This window comes from Rhinopithecus bieti, unplaced genomic scaffold (genome assembly GCF_001698545.2).
Source record: "Rhinopithecus bieti isolate Rb0 unplaced genomic scaffold, ASM169854v2 scaffold_2077, whole genome shotgun sequence".
Classification (NCBI taxonomy): domain Eukaryota; kingdom Metazoa; phylum Chordata; class Mammalia; order Primates; family Cercopithecidae; genus Rhinopithecus; species Rhinopithecus bieti.
Window position 1 is genome coordinate 4260953 of NW_016803882.1, and position 15269 is coordinate 4276221.

The window sequence follows — 15269 nt, forward strand, 5'->3', positions numbered from 1 at the left end:
AGGAGGAGGAGGAGGAGGAATAAGAAGAAGAAGAAGGAGAAGAAGAAAAGAAAAAGCAAAAATTCGTCGTATCTGTGAATGTGAGGCAAGGTGACAGATTAAAGTGGAGCAATAACTTCCTGTTCTCTTCCTGTATTTCTCACCACTTCCTTCCCATGATCCTATGGCCCTGTCTTGAGGGATTCACTGTAATCATTCTGTCCGATTCTCCATTCAAAGGCAACTTTTGAGCAAATGTGTAAAGTAGTGGTTCAAGGTCCTCCACCTGAGACTGAGACAGACACCGCCCCCCCCACCCAACCCCTTTCTTAAGGGCCTGCCGGCCCCACTAAGCATGAAAATAAAGGAAAATCCTGAGTTTCTTCAAGGAAAATGCCAGGCACCTAGCTAACTTTGACAAATAAATGAGTAACCTGACAAGAAAGTAATAATAGCTTAAAACAGTAGCCAGAGAAGTTACAGCCACAAAATACTTGGTTCCTCACAAAAACTAAAGATAACAACATAGGTCCTTGAGTTGTTTTTCAGAAGTCTGGACCCCCACCAAAGAGAAAATACTGTCCACTGGCACATCAATTTCAGATAAGGGGAAACTGAGGACAGTATGAACTCTGATAGTTATTTTTTGTTCTAAATTTATTCTTGAGGGGTCTGAAGGAAGTCATGCCCACAGGCCAGACCTCAACGTTCCTTTCTGCTGACCCCAAGTTTTTAGACAAAGCTTCACTTCCATAGCCAATCAGAAATCAGGGAATCTTTGAATCTACCTATGACCAGTAAGCCCTCACTTCAAGATACTCCACCCTTTTAGGCCAAACCAATGTATAACCTCCATATATTGTTTTGGAATTTCGCCTGTAACATCTGCTTTCCTGAAATGTATAAGCCCTGCCTTTTCAAAGCCTTGCTTGTAAGCCATCAGGGAGGTCAGGTCTTAAGTGTGAGCTGCCCAATTCTCCTTGCTGGTTGCCCTGCAAATAAACACCCTCCTTTTTCCCCCTTCAAAACTTCAGTGTGGATGTTGGCCTTACTGAGCTGGGCAAGCAAACGCCAGTTTGGGTCCATAACACACCCACTCATCATGCTGTCCCTCCATGCCTAGAGCCTCAGACTTGACTTCCTTGCCAGAATCTTCATTTCCCCTATTAGGAGCCCAGGCGTTTCCAGCCTTGCTTCTCCATCCTTCATCCTCATGTCAATTGCCTTCCATGTATTCACTGTTCTGTTTTCTGTTGGTTTCCCAGTAGTTAAATTATCCCTTTTTTGCAATATACTTTCAAACAAATGTCTGGTGAATAAAATGCCAATTTCAAAGAAATGCCTTTCATAGTAGAATTGCAGGCAAAGTGTCAGACAAGTGGGAGAGTGGGGTCTTTTGATGCTCTGGGCATAAATAGTCTGTTATCTATGCTTTGGACCAGCTTCTATGTCTCTGTATCTGAGTCCACATATAAGAATTCCAAAGTGCAGCAGAGTGCTTAGGCTTATTTTATTTCCTGCTGTTTTGTATTTATTGAGGGTCTTTTCATCTGAAGTTTAAACTACTCCACAATAATATACTGTTTCACTTAACCTAAAAAGGAAAGTTTGAGTAATTCAGAATGTTGGGCATGCTTAAGAGCTCTGCCTAGAAATAAATATTTATACAAATCCTACAATGTCTAGCACATTCCCTTGCACAAAAAGGAAAAAGAGTGAGGGGAAGACAAGATTTTACACATACATACACACATGTATATATGTATTTATATGTGTGTATGAATTATTATATTATTATAATATATAATGCAAATATATTATAATATGGTATGATTACATAATATATTATGATTATCATCTATTATATTAATTGTAATTATTATATATAATTATATTATATAGTATAATTTTATTATATAATTATATGTAATTGTTATATTTTAATTAATATGATAAATGCATTATATTATAATTAATATGATATATTTATTATATATTATATTTTTTATATATATAAATGTACCTGATACTGACACTGGTTGAAGAGCTTTCAGACTTTCAGGCCAGCTCCTGAGGCATAGTCTTTAAGAGATGTAGAATTTATACATAGCTGCACCTGGACTTGAGTTACTGATCAGTTCTTGGCACTGACATAATGAATAATTGAATTCATGATGCATGGAATAGAGAGTCACTAAGGATGTACTATGTGCCAGACACTGGTATAGACTATACCATCCCCTGCTTATAGCTTTGTGTTTTCCATTCACTCCCTAGAAAGACTGTATTAAGAAATGCTTTGGGTATCTAAGAACAGAGACTATACCATGNATCATCTATTATATTAATTGTAATTATTATATATAATTATATTATATAGTATAATTTTATTATATAATTATATGTAATTGTTATATTTTAATTAATATGATAAATGCATTATATTATAATTAATATGATATATTTATTATATATTATATTTTTTATATATATAAATGTACCTGATACTGACACTGGTTGAAGAGCTTTCAGACTTTCAGGCCAGCTCCTGAGGCATAGTCTTTAAGAGATGTAGAATTTATACATAGCTGCACCTGGACTTGAGTTACTGATCAGTTCTTGGCACTGACATAATGAATAATTGAATTCATGATGCATGGAATAGAGAGTCACTAAGGATGTACTATGTGCCAGACACTGGTATAGACTATACCATCCCCTGCTTATAGCTTTGTGTTTTCCATTCACTCCCTAGAAAGACTGTATTAAGAAATGCTTTGGGTATCTAAGAACAGAGACTATACCATGTGTATGTCATTTATATGAGATCTTATAAATGATCTTATGAGATCTTAAACTTTTAATTGCTGATGAATTGATTGACACTTTGATTGCTAACACATGTGGAAGGGAGGCATCTGATACACATTTTTGTGTTCACTTCTCAAAATAAAGTAGGGGAAGAGTATAACCCAACATTGAAGTAGAACAAAATGAAGTTATGATCAATGATAATGAGATCATTTTCCAATAATTTGGAACTAGCCTAAGAGAGTTTATTTAGCTGTCAGTACCCAGAATGATACTTTTTTTTTAATTCTGGGGTGTTGACCAAGTTTAAATTCTTCTGGCATGTTAGGTTTTATAATGGATTCTTCCCAATCAAACACTAGTTGCAATGGTTTCTCTTGTATTGCAGCACAGTAAACTACTCCAAAACTCAGTGGTTTAAATTAATAATTAGTTCTTACCTTTCATAGTTCTGGGGTTACTTTGACCAAGCTAGGTAGTTTTTGGTTGAGATCTCTCACGTCAGTGGAGCTGTGACTATCTGAAGCTTAACTGGGCTGAACGATTAAAATAGTGCACTTGTGGCTGGCAGTTGATGTCAGTTAAAGACTGGAAGCTGAAGTGGAGCTTTAAACCAAAACACATGGCCTCCATGAGGCTTGGGCTTCTCATAGCTAGACTTCATGGCAGCTGAGTTACAAGAGGTAGAGTCAGACAACCAAGCTTTCCAAGAGGCTCAGACAAAAGCTACAAGGCTTCTAATCTCAGAAGTTATCAACTTCTGAAACATTTCCTTTTTTAACAGTAAGTCACAGGATGACCCCAGATTCAAGTGGAGAGGGCTACATAAGGGTAGGAATACTGGGAGGCTTGGCTCATTGGAATGCCATTTTTAGAAGCTAGCTACCACCATCAATATTCTGGCTACTAATGATTCGTAAGACCTCCACGTGCAAAATACTCTCACCACTCCTTCTAAGACTTCCAAATCTCATCCCAATATGGCCCCTGGCTCAGGTATGGAAGTCCAGGATCTCATTCTCTGAACCAGGTCTGGGTAAGAATAAGCTAAGTATAGTTCCCCAGGTGCAAGTTCTCAAGTAGCAGCAATTCTCTTCCAGTTGGCTATTACTACATAACAAGCCACTCAAAGTTCTCTGGCTTATAACAAGCGTTGTTTTTGAGTCAAGGATTCAGAAAAGATACAGCTGAAGGGTTTGTCACATGGCACCAGCTAGAGCAGCTGGGGCTTGTAGATCACTTCCAAAATGGCTTTTTCACTCACACATCTGATGCTTCAGTCCTACCTGACGTCTCTTTCTCTCCTCCCTTCCTCATTTCTCTCTCCCTCCCTCCACAGCATCTCAGCCTCTAAGATAACTTCATGTGACTTTGGCAGGGTGGTCTCAGGATAGTTGGACCTCTTATTTGGTCACCGGCTCTCCCCAACGATGTTCTTGGAAGTCCCAGACCATCTCTTCTGGCATATTACATTGTCAAGCCAAGTCACTAAGACCAGCCCAAATTCAAAGGTAAGGAAATAGATTCCATTTCTCAATGGGGGAATGATATGCTTGTGCCTGAAGAAAGGAATTGATGGTGGCCATCTTGGAGACAGACTAACAAGTATTCCTTATTGCCTACCAAAACCATGGGGACCTCCTAGGAAAATAACTCCTCTACTCTTCTGCCAGGTCTCAGCCTGAATGTCACTTCCTCGGGGCAGCTTTCCTTGATTCCCCTAGAATACTTAGGTGCACCTTTTGAATGCTTATATAATAAGCAGCCATATCACAGTAACTGTTACTACCTTTTAATAAAATGGCTTATTTAACTATATATCTCCATGATTAGTTGCTGCAATAAGCATCTGTCTGGCTCACCACTGCATACTTAATACCCAGCATAGTATACCGCACGTGATCGACCCTCAACAAATACTTAATGGAATAAAAATGGAAAATTATTATGTCCACAGCCAACCCTGCTGGAGCTATCATTTGGTTTCAAGAATCAGAACTGAATTCTTGGTCTTCATCTTTCCCTTTTATTTCCTCCCCCTTTAACTTTTCCCTAAATGTATAAGAGCAAGTTTTCATGTTAATAACATCACCAGGACTTGTCCTGAGCCCATTTTTTCTGCTGCAGCTCCTATGGGCTGGAGGAGTGATTAACATGCGTAAGACAGAGAAGGGAGGGGCGCTAAGCTGCTCCTGAAAATGAACCTCCCATGATGCACCAGCCACGAGTTTAATAGGGAGCATGATCTTCAATTTGCTGAGTGTAGCTCTACAAGGGCCCTGAGCTGGGCTTGTGACATGCCATTTCTCAGAGGATTTCTACTGCTGCTGCTGCTACAGGGAAGGATTGATGACTCTGATAAGATATTTGAACACAGTCCTCTTATAAAACAGAAGGGATGGGGTTGTCAGGCTAATTGGGATGGCAGGCAGGTGTATGTGCATACCATACATAATAATGCATGCATATTATATATGTAGTATAAAAGCATAGAATAGTTGAGGATAAAGCAAAAGCCAAAAGGACAAAGGCAACAGGCAATCTAATCCACTTAATGGGTCAAGGAGCTCAGAGCTGAGCCGCAAATGCATCATTTGATAATGGTAATGAAAAAGACAGCAATCTATATCTACAAATAGCATTAAGGCAGATTTAGTTTAGAGGCCAAACTAAGTTGATCTGAAATTTATGAGACTGGCTGTCTCGCAGATATGCTTGGCGAGAGAGGTGTATTCGATTCCTCCTTTTTTCCTTCAGAGCTCACTGTGAGTTAGATTTTGTTTCTGAGGTGGGTTTTCCCAATATGTGGAGCTTTTTTTTTTTTTCAATGACAACTAAGTGTTTTGCTGCTCAAGCTTATCTTAGTCGTGAGGATGCCAATTTTACAAGTGGGCAACAATTATTTTAATTGCCCTTTTGGGCATTTCATTTCCGTGTCCAATCTCTGTGGTTCTCCTACTTGCAAGGAAACAGGAGCACACACACAAGCGCATGCACACCACACACACAGTTAAAACTTGCAGGTGGCTTGAGCTGGAATTTGTAGTAAGGCATGTGTCTGAGTCATGACTTAGCAGCTGGTCCTAGAAAATATCTGAACTATGTGTCTTGATGATGTGGACAGTATGTTTCATGTCTGCAAACTTCATCACAATATTCTGGGCAAAATGCTATTAGAAACATGCCTTATTTTCAACCAAAGTTCTCGTACATCCTCCACAGGAATGACAGTGCATTGCATTGCAAATCTGCAGGTTGCGTGAAGGTTTTTTCTTCTTATGAGTCCTCAGTCAATATCAGGTAGCACTCACAAAGGGTAATGAAGTCTGCTTTCAACACAGCGATGTTCCTGTAATTATGGGCTGATTGACCTTCACTTTGTGCTGTGCCTGCAAAGAAAGGGAACCCTGATCTATTGTACAGCACAGAATATGTGCAAGTCAGATGCCTTGGAGTAAGTAATGAGCTTGTTCTTACCACAGATAGTGGAAGGTTTCACTCTAGACTTACTCCCAATTCAATAATATATAACAGTCCACCAAATCAGAAGTTTGGGAAGGAATATGGGGATATCAGTTTTTAAAACAGCCACCCCAGGATTTAGATCTTTACCTCTCTTGTCAGAAACCTTATAATAAGTGAAGTAACTTTTTTGACTTACTTCAACCTAGGCACATGCTGCCTTGTGAAGGAAATATTCAGTCTACGTAAGATGATGCAACTGTATGCATAAGTTCTCACCCCTCTTTCATGCTTTAGGTTCTCTCTGCTTAGGTAACTAATGTAATGAATAAATTCAGAAATATACAATGATTCAAGTACCACAGACATATATTTCTTGCTCATCTAACAGCCCAGAGCAATTTCAAGGAATCAGGGCTGGGTGGTGGGAAGGAATGCCTTGCCCTACACAGGCACTCAAAGAGGAGGCTGATGGAAGTTTTTTCAACATGTGATGTCCATAGACTCCCTGGAGGTTTCCATCCCAGTCAGCTGGATGCGGTAAGAAGCACAAAAAACCCCACGTGAAAGGTTGCATGAACTATGACCACATCAATTCTCCTCACGCATTCCTCTGGCTAGAAGAAATCAGCCACACCTCACAGCAAGGGAGGCTGGAAATGTCACCTAACTGGGTGCCCAGGAGGTAAAGAACATAGATAATGGTGAGCAAATAGCAGTCTCTTCCCGTCTCTGCCCTTTTAGCATTGGAGTTCCGAGTTTCTCAGGGTCTCCCTCTATGTTGTAATAGAACATGCTCTCCCTGGACCCTTTTTAGGATGCAAGGATTTGTATATGTGCCATAATTTCAAATGTCCAGCCAAAACTCACTTTCTAATTCAAGATTGAGACTCCAAAACCCTACTCTACATCTATCTGATTGTCTAATAGGCATCTCAAATGTGACAAATATAAAACCAAATTTGTTATCTAACACCCATCAATAAAATGGAGGTAGTAATAGTATCTTTTCATAAGGGTGTGGTGAAGATTAAATAAGTTATTACATGCAAAACACTTTTAAAAGTCCCTGGAACATAGTGAATGCATAACAAATGTTGGCTATTATTATTATTATTATTCCCACTCCCCACCCCCATTCTTCTACAAACTCTCCCCCGTCTCACAGCACCATCACCTATGTAATAGACCATATTGGAAGTCATAGCTGCCCACTCCTTCTTTCTCAGCTCTTACCCTCATCCAGTCACTTTGAAATTATTAGAAGAGCTGCTGCCTGATCTTCATTCCCAGTGCTAGGCTCTGTCTCAGACACTTACTACTTCTGAGCTGCACAGTTGCAAAATCCTGCTACGTGATCACCCCTTCTCTGTTCTCTTCTTCTTCTAACCCTCCTTCAACAATATTGACAGAGTAAATAGCTTAAAATTTCCTAAAAGATGTTCTCAAACACTTTAATGGCTTTTTATTGTCTATAAGTATAAAATCCACTCTCCTTAAAGCTAAAAAGTTGTGTCAAGCCAGATTGGAAAGGCTCTGAACTCTATCCCGGTGCCCACATCCCCCCCTTCCCTTTTTCTGTCTCAATCATAGCCAACTACCACACTTTTCACTCTCTCTGTGTCTTGCTGATTTTGGTCCTTGTACCTATAAGTTCATCCTTTGTTCTTTCTCTTAAATTTCTCACACTCAATTCAAATATCACCCCATCAGCAGGGCAGTCCACCCCCAATCAGATTTCATTTAGTATGCCTTCATTTTCCCTACTACCATATTATTAAAACATCTATCGCTTATCAATTATGATTTGTCCTGAAGTTAACTGAGCCTGTGTCCTCTGTTTGACTATGCGTGCTTGAATGCTCCCAAGTGGAGTTAGCCATCACCATCATGATACATTAATTTATTTTTTAAAGTTTCTCAGCTCACTGAAATGTACATAGAGAATTGTATTTTTACCCCAGTAAAACCTTCAACTGGGCTGTGTTGATTTCTCTACCACAAAGGGCAGTGGCTCCCTTTACAACATTGTAGCAGGTTCAGTCAATATCTAGTACCTGTTAGATACAAGAATATCTCTTGGTCTGGATCCAAGACACCTGCTCCTTTCTCTAGCCTGAAGTTCCTTAAGTATTGGGAGAAAGGATAGTGGATGAGAATCTCCTTACATGGTAGGGGCTCTCTCTGGACTCACTCTGGTTCAGTCTAATGTGGCTTCCAGTTAATTGTGTGAATGATATTTCCAGGAAGAGAATGGCTTTGATCCAGCCCCTTCCATAACTGAGGACCTCTCCCAGAAGGGTTCCACCATCTGAACACACCCCGCCCCCACCTGTGTTTCCAGGTCAAGCCATGCACTGTTTGGTGCAGTTGTTCACTAGGCAGACCACAGCTGCTGCTTCTCCACCGAACCTGGTGCTCTTTGTATGGAGCTGCCGGGACTACTGGAGTCAGGTCCTCTCTGACACCTTCTAAGTAAGGCCTATGAAGAACTGGGATAAGATACAAATTACCCCATCTTTTCCCCTAACACTTGATACCACAATATATTTCAAGCGTGTTTGCATGACCTACTCCAGAAGGCCTTTCATCCTCAGAAATCTCCAGATCCAAACTCTCTTGGTTTAAGGATGGCCCCAAACCTCAGGGAACATGTGAGAGTCTGGGACTGAAAGGGATGATGTAGGCACTCTTACACTGGGGCTCCAGCATGGCCCTCCAGCACCCTTAAGTCATAGTGCCCTAATTCAAGATTGAGACTCCAAAACCCCACTCTACATCTATCTGAGTATCTAAAAGGCATTTCAAATGTGACAGATATAAAACCACAGTGGTTTTAGTCATATATTCAGTATTACATATAGTTAATTTAATTGAACAAATATTTGTTATTTGTTCAACACAGTATTCAGTATTACATATAGTTAATTTAATTGAACAAATATTTGTTAAATGTCTACTTCCTACTGAGCTCAGCAGCTCGGAGTATTTTCGGGAACTTGACAGCTCAGCACACACCCAGTCAAGGGATGAGATGCCAACCTCCACAGCTTGAAGTTGCCTCCAGTCTTTACAAGAAATTCTTTTAGAACTTCCTTTGCCCGACTTTAGGGATGGGAGGTCATAGCTTCTCACCTGGAATATTGCTGTGCTCATGTAGCCAAGACTGTCCTACCTTTCCTTTTTGTTTGTTTGCTTGTTTGTTTGAAATAGGATCTCCCTCTGTGACCCAGGGTGGAGTATAGCGGCAAGATCATAACTCACTGCATCCTCAAACTCCTGGGCTTATCAGTCCTTCCACTCAGCCTCCCAAGTAGCTGGGACTACAAAAGCATGGCCCATGCCCAGCTAATTTTATAAAATGTTTTGTAGAGATGGGGTCTCACTGTGTTGCCCATGCTGGTCTTGAGCTCCTGGCCTCAAGCCATCCTCCTGCCCCTACCTCCCAAAGTGCTGGGATTACAGGTGTGAGCCACTGTGCCCACCCCTCCCCAACCATTTGGTCCCCTTCTCCTGAAAGGAGGGAGTGGTGCGATAAGAGGTGAAGTGGAACCTGCACTGCTCTGGTCCCCCAGTAAGCCCTGGGGAAATGACACTGGCCTCGTTTGCTGAAGAGCTTCTTTGGGATGGAATGTATGTAGGCCTTTTTCTTCAGCTTTGGGCCTTGGCTAAATTCAGGGTCAAGAAAAACCTCATTGTGACACACTATAAAATGCCTTATATATGTAGACTTCTGCTGGCCTTAACAGCGTTTTCATAATACATTTCTCTAAGTATATGTCTCCCTGCAGACACTGGAAACTCTTTAAAGGAATATATCTTCTTCATTTGCTACCTCCATTTCTTAGCACAGTACTGAGCATTTTGTGGGTGTTCAATGACTGTCCGATATATTATTTTCTAACCCCCAAGAAAGTAGAAGTCTCATGATCACAAGATGCCAAGCTCCTCCTATTTCAGAAAACAAAACTCAGGTCCAGAAAAATGAGGTCATTTATCCAAGGGCACCCAGCTAGATGGGATTCCATTTCACACACAAGTTCATACACTTAATGGTGCAGCAGAAGCCTAAGTAAGCCAAGCATATCTGATGACTGGCCTTTGGAGGAAGGAAAGTGGGTAATGGAAAACACTGCACAAATTCTAAAAGTTGATTTTTGCAGATGAAGCACATTTTTCATGCCCTCATCTGGGAGGGTTTGCCAGTGTGTACCGTGACTAATTCCTGTTGGCCCAGCCTAGACTTCCTGTTTTCAGGGCAGCATGACAGATTTGTTGGTAGAATTTGGCTTTAATTCATTTCAGGCTGATCCTGGAAACCAGAGGCTTTGTCATGTCTCATGGCAACATTAACTCCATTTTTCTGCCTTCACTTCTTCTATTATAAGCAGAGGCCACTCAATAGGGCAATCTTAACTGCCTGCTGAAGGTGACAGCCAGAAGTATAAATAACTCTTCTTATTTAGTCTTTTATTCTTTTCTGGGAAAAGTAGCGATCTTCTTCTCTTATCTCTCAAGTGGATCCAAAGCTGATTAAATTCATTCAAGACAGCTTACATGTTTCTTGGTGAAACAGAATTTCCAGGACAGGCTGTCCGAGGAGGGGTGACTCCTATGGTGTCATTGGATGAACCCACAGTGACTCAGGGTCAATAAAAGATTTTCTATGGGGTCCAGTCATGTCCACATTTAACTCCATCTATTAAAGCTGGAGTGTTTGAAACCTGAGATATTATCCAGGAAGGTTTTACTTCTGCTTTGTCTGTAAGCCAAAAAAAAAAAAAAAAAAAAAAAGCAGCTCACTTATTCAGAGTTCCCCAAGTCAGGGTGGAAAGGAAGACAGGCGGAAAACAGAAGTCTGCAGCTGTGCCCAGAGCCTTTCACATGGGGGTGGTTCCATAGGGCACTCTGGACAGTATGCAATGAAGAGTGGTCTCTGGACGCAGATCCCACGGAGGAGGCAATAGTCAATGAGTCAACAGGCTGTCTGCATGGATACCTGCTGTATTGTTCACCTTCATGCATGGAGTATGGCCTGATCTAAAACTACCCGCAGCCCAAAGCCATCCCTGGCAGAGAAATAGAAGTCACAACCCTTTATTAGCTGGTGAGTCTTGTGCCCAAACATGAACCAATTGTCATGGTCAGAGAGACACAGAACACTGGTTGGCCATTGTTATACCCACACCCAAATCTGTGAAGGGAAAAGGAGCACACAGTGAATGGCAGAGCAGCACCCACAGAGATATGGGGGCAAGGGAGAGGGCATTCCCTAAAAAGAGGAGCCTGGGCAGACACCCATCCATCAGCAAAGACCCCTATACACTTTTTTATTTCTGTATTAAAATGCTTTCATTTTACCTAAGATATTACCTAAGATAATTTTGATATTTCATGTGACATTTAGGTATTTTATGTAATGCCTAGTGAATCTATTGGACATCATACGGAAATATATTTTTCCAAAGACTGTTAGGCTGTGTATATCATACTCAAGAATTGTACACACTGGATACCTTCTACACTTTTCCAACAACATACCACCTGTCAAATATCTACATCAAGTGTCCCGTCTTTCCCAATCAATTTCTTTATTTTCCCATCTCTAGGAGTCGCATGAAAAACATTTAGAAACAAACAAGTACTTCAGGATGGAAAAGATGGGGAAGACGTATTGCTATTGATTGGGCATACTTATCTATGGGAAAATGTGAAATATAACAGGACATCCAGGGAGTCTAAGAGTAACTGATTATTTTCAAATATATTTCCAGAAAGCTAAGCACTAGCAGAATTTTCTGAGACAAAATCTAATTCTTACAAGGTCTATTAAAGGAGAGGCTGTTATCTTCATGTAGGAGCTGGAAAGCTGGAAATTGCCTTCCACTGAATACTTCTCTTTATTCTTCTTATGATACTGGACCTGTAACTATTACCTCTATGACACAATTGCTCAGTACTGCAAAGGGAAAGCTAGACTGATTTCCCCATTCATGACATAATGTGACTTGGAGTCCCCACTGCTATAAGCAATGCCACAGAGAAGGAAGACAGAGGCGCCTCCCCTTATTTTCATTTTACTCTTAAGTAAATGTGGACAGCCAAGAATTATAAGTGCTCATAATGAGGTGTTCTTGCAAGATTTAATGTGTTTCTAGGCTGCCATCAATATAACTGTGGGGCTTTGGTATTTCTTATAAATGGGTCTTTCTTTTCAAAGAACATTTTAGTTACTTTCTGTCCAAGGATTCACTTAAGCAAAACCTTAACCTAAGGGATAATAAAACAATAATATTCCTTTTTACTTTATAATTCTCCTCATCCAACAAATACTAATAGAAGGAAGGTCTTCTCCACCCTAGATCATTTTATCCTTTAACTAATAATAATAATAGAAGGGAGAGATGAGAGGAAGATGCTGCTGTTTATCACCCTAGATCATTTTACCCTTTAACTAATAATAATAAAAGAAGGAAGAGATGAGAGGAAGATGCTGGTGTTTATCAATTAGAGGGTGGACAACGTTTTAGTAAGGCAAGGTGGAAAAGGGGAAAAGAAACTACAATTTTTTTAATGTGTGCTTCATTCCAAGCATTCTCTTAGATGTGGGGTTGACAAAGGTAAATATAAAAAGATTTCCAGGCCCGGCGCGGTGGCTCATGCTTATAATCCCAGCACTTTGGGAGTCCGAGGCGGGCAGATCACAAGGTCAGGAGTTCGAGATCAGCCTGGCCAACACAGTGAATCCCCATCTCAACTAAAAATACAAAAATGAGCTGGGCGTGGTGGCAGGTGCCTGTAATCCCAGCTACTCTGGAGGCTGAGGCAGGAGAATCACTTGAACCTGGAAGGTGGAGGTTGCAGTGAGCCGAGATCATGCCACTGAACTCTAGCCTGGGTAATAGAGCGAGACTCTGTCCCAAAAAAACACAACAAACAAACAAAATTCCCATCCCTCAAAGAAATCACAGGTTAGCAGGGAAGACAAACATGCACATTAGCTAGAAAAGTGCCTCACACATTGAAGACATCTTTTAAATGCTTGTTGGCCTGATAATTTACCTATGATAAAATTCAAATTCTGGCTCTACCACTAACAAGCTCTGTGGTGTTGCAAAAGTGACTGAACATCTCAGTGTTATTGGGAACCACTTTGCACAGCACCTGGCACATAAATGTAATCGTAGTTCATATTATCATTGCTGTTGCCTTCGGCTCCCTTCACCTCCTGTCCTGGCCCCTCTTCCTCCCTTCCTTAAAAATCCATTTTCCAGTCATCCCGAGCCAGGAGCTCCGTCCCAGGCCTGCCGTGGTGTTTCACATCTCTGAGTCTGTGGTTTTCTTTCTACTTTGTTCATCTCGATTGGGTTTCCCAACCTGGTTGTGAAGTATCTATGGGGAGGCACTATGGGTTTTCACCTTTTTAACCCCAGCACCCAGCACACTTCCTAGAACAGTAGGAAGTAGACATTTAACAAATGTAGACATGTAACAAATATTTATTCAGTTAAATTAACTATATATAATACTGAATAAGGCTGGGCACAGTGGCTCATACCTGTAATCCCAGCACCTTAGGAGGCCGAAGCAGGTGGATCACCTGAGGTCAGGAGTTCAAGACCAGCCTGGCTAACATGATGAAAGCCCATTTCTAATAAAAATACAAAAAATTAGCCAGGCATGATGGTGCACACCTGTAATCCCAGCTACTCAGGAGGCTGAGACAGGAGAATCACTTGAACCCAGGAGGCAGAGTTTGCAGTGAGCTGAGATCACACCATTGCACTCCAGCTTGGGCAACAAGAGTGAAACTCTGTCTCAAAAAAAAAAAAAATACGGAATAGTATGACTAAAACTATACACTACCAAAGTAGAGAAAGAATGACGGATTCTTCATAGAGAAACAATCATGGAAGGTTTCACATAGAAGCAAATGGCTTAAGTTGTGAATTTTGAAAGATAAATTCATCAAGGGATGGAGGTTTGGCCTATGCAAATGTAGTTGGCTTAAGAAAAATACAAGTATTAGCAGGGCAGTGGCTCACACCTGTAATCCCAGCACTTTAGGAGGCCGAAGCAGGCAAATTGCTTGAGCCCAGGAATTTGAAACCAGCCTGAGCAACATAGAGAGACTCTGTCTTTATAAAAGATTTTTAAAAGTAACCAGGCATGGTGGCACACACCTGTAGTCCCAGCTACTCAGGAAGCTGAGGCAAGAGAATCAACCGGGCCCAGGAGATGGAGGCTGCAGTGAGCTATGATCAAGCATGTGCACTACAGCCTGGGCAACAGAAGAAGACCTTGTCTCAGAAAAGAAAAGGAGAAGGAGAAGGCGGAAAAAGGGAGGAGGAGAAGGAGGCAGCGGCGGCGGCGGCAGAGAAAAAAAACGAAGCCAGGAGCGGTGGCTCATGCCTGTAATCCCAGCACTTTGGGAGGCTGAGGCAGGCAGATTACTTGAGGTCAGGAGTTCGAGACCCGCCTAGCCAACATGGTGAAAGCCTGTCTCTACAAAAAAAAAAAATACAAAAATTAACCAGGCATGGTGGCGTGTGCCTGTAGTCCCAGCTACTTGGGAGGCTGAGGCAGGAGAATCACTTAAACCTAAGAGGTTGCAGTGAGTCAAGATCGCCCCACTGCACTCAAGCCTGGGCAACAGAGCAAGACTCTATCTGAAAGCAAAAGAAAGAAGAAGAAGAAGAAGAAGAAGAAGAAGAAGAAGAAGAAGAAGAAGAAGAAGAAGAAGAAAAAGAAAGAAAGGGAGGTAGGTAGGGAGGGAAGAAGGAAGTGAGGGAGGAAGGGAAGGAAAGGGAAGGAGGTCAGTCTTAAATGTAAGAAATTTCACAGCGTGAGTGGGTGCTAAGTAGGGAGCTGAATGAAGGAGAAGTAAAAGCACACATTTGTTCTCTAAGCAACGTTTTTTCATGCTAAGGAAAAGCACAACATAGATTGTTTGGCTTTATTTTAGTTTCTCTTCTGCATCAACAATATTATTTTTGTAAACTCATGTGTAATGAGGA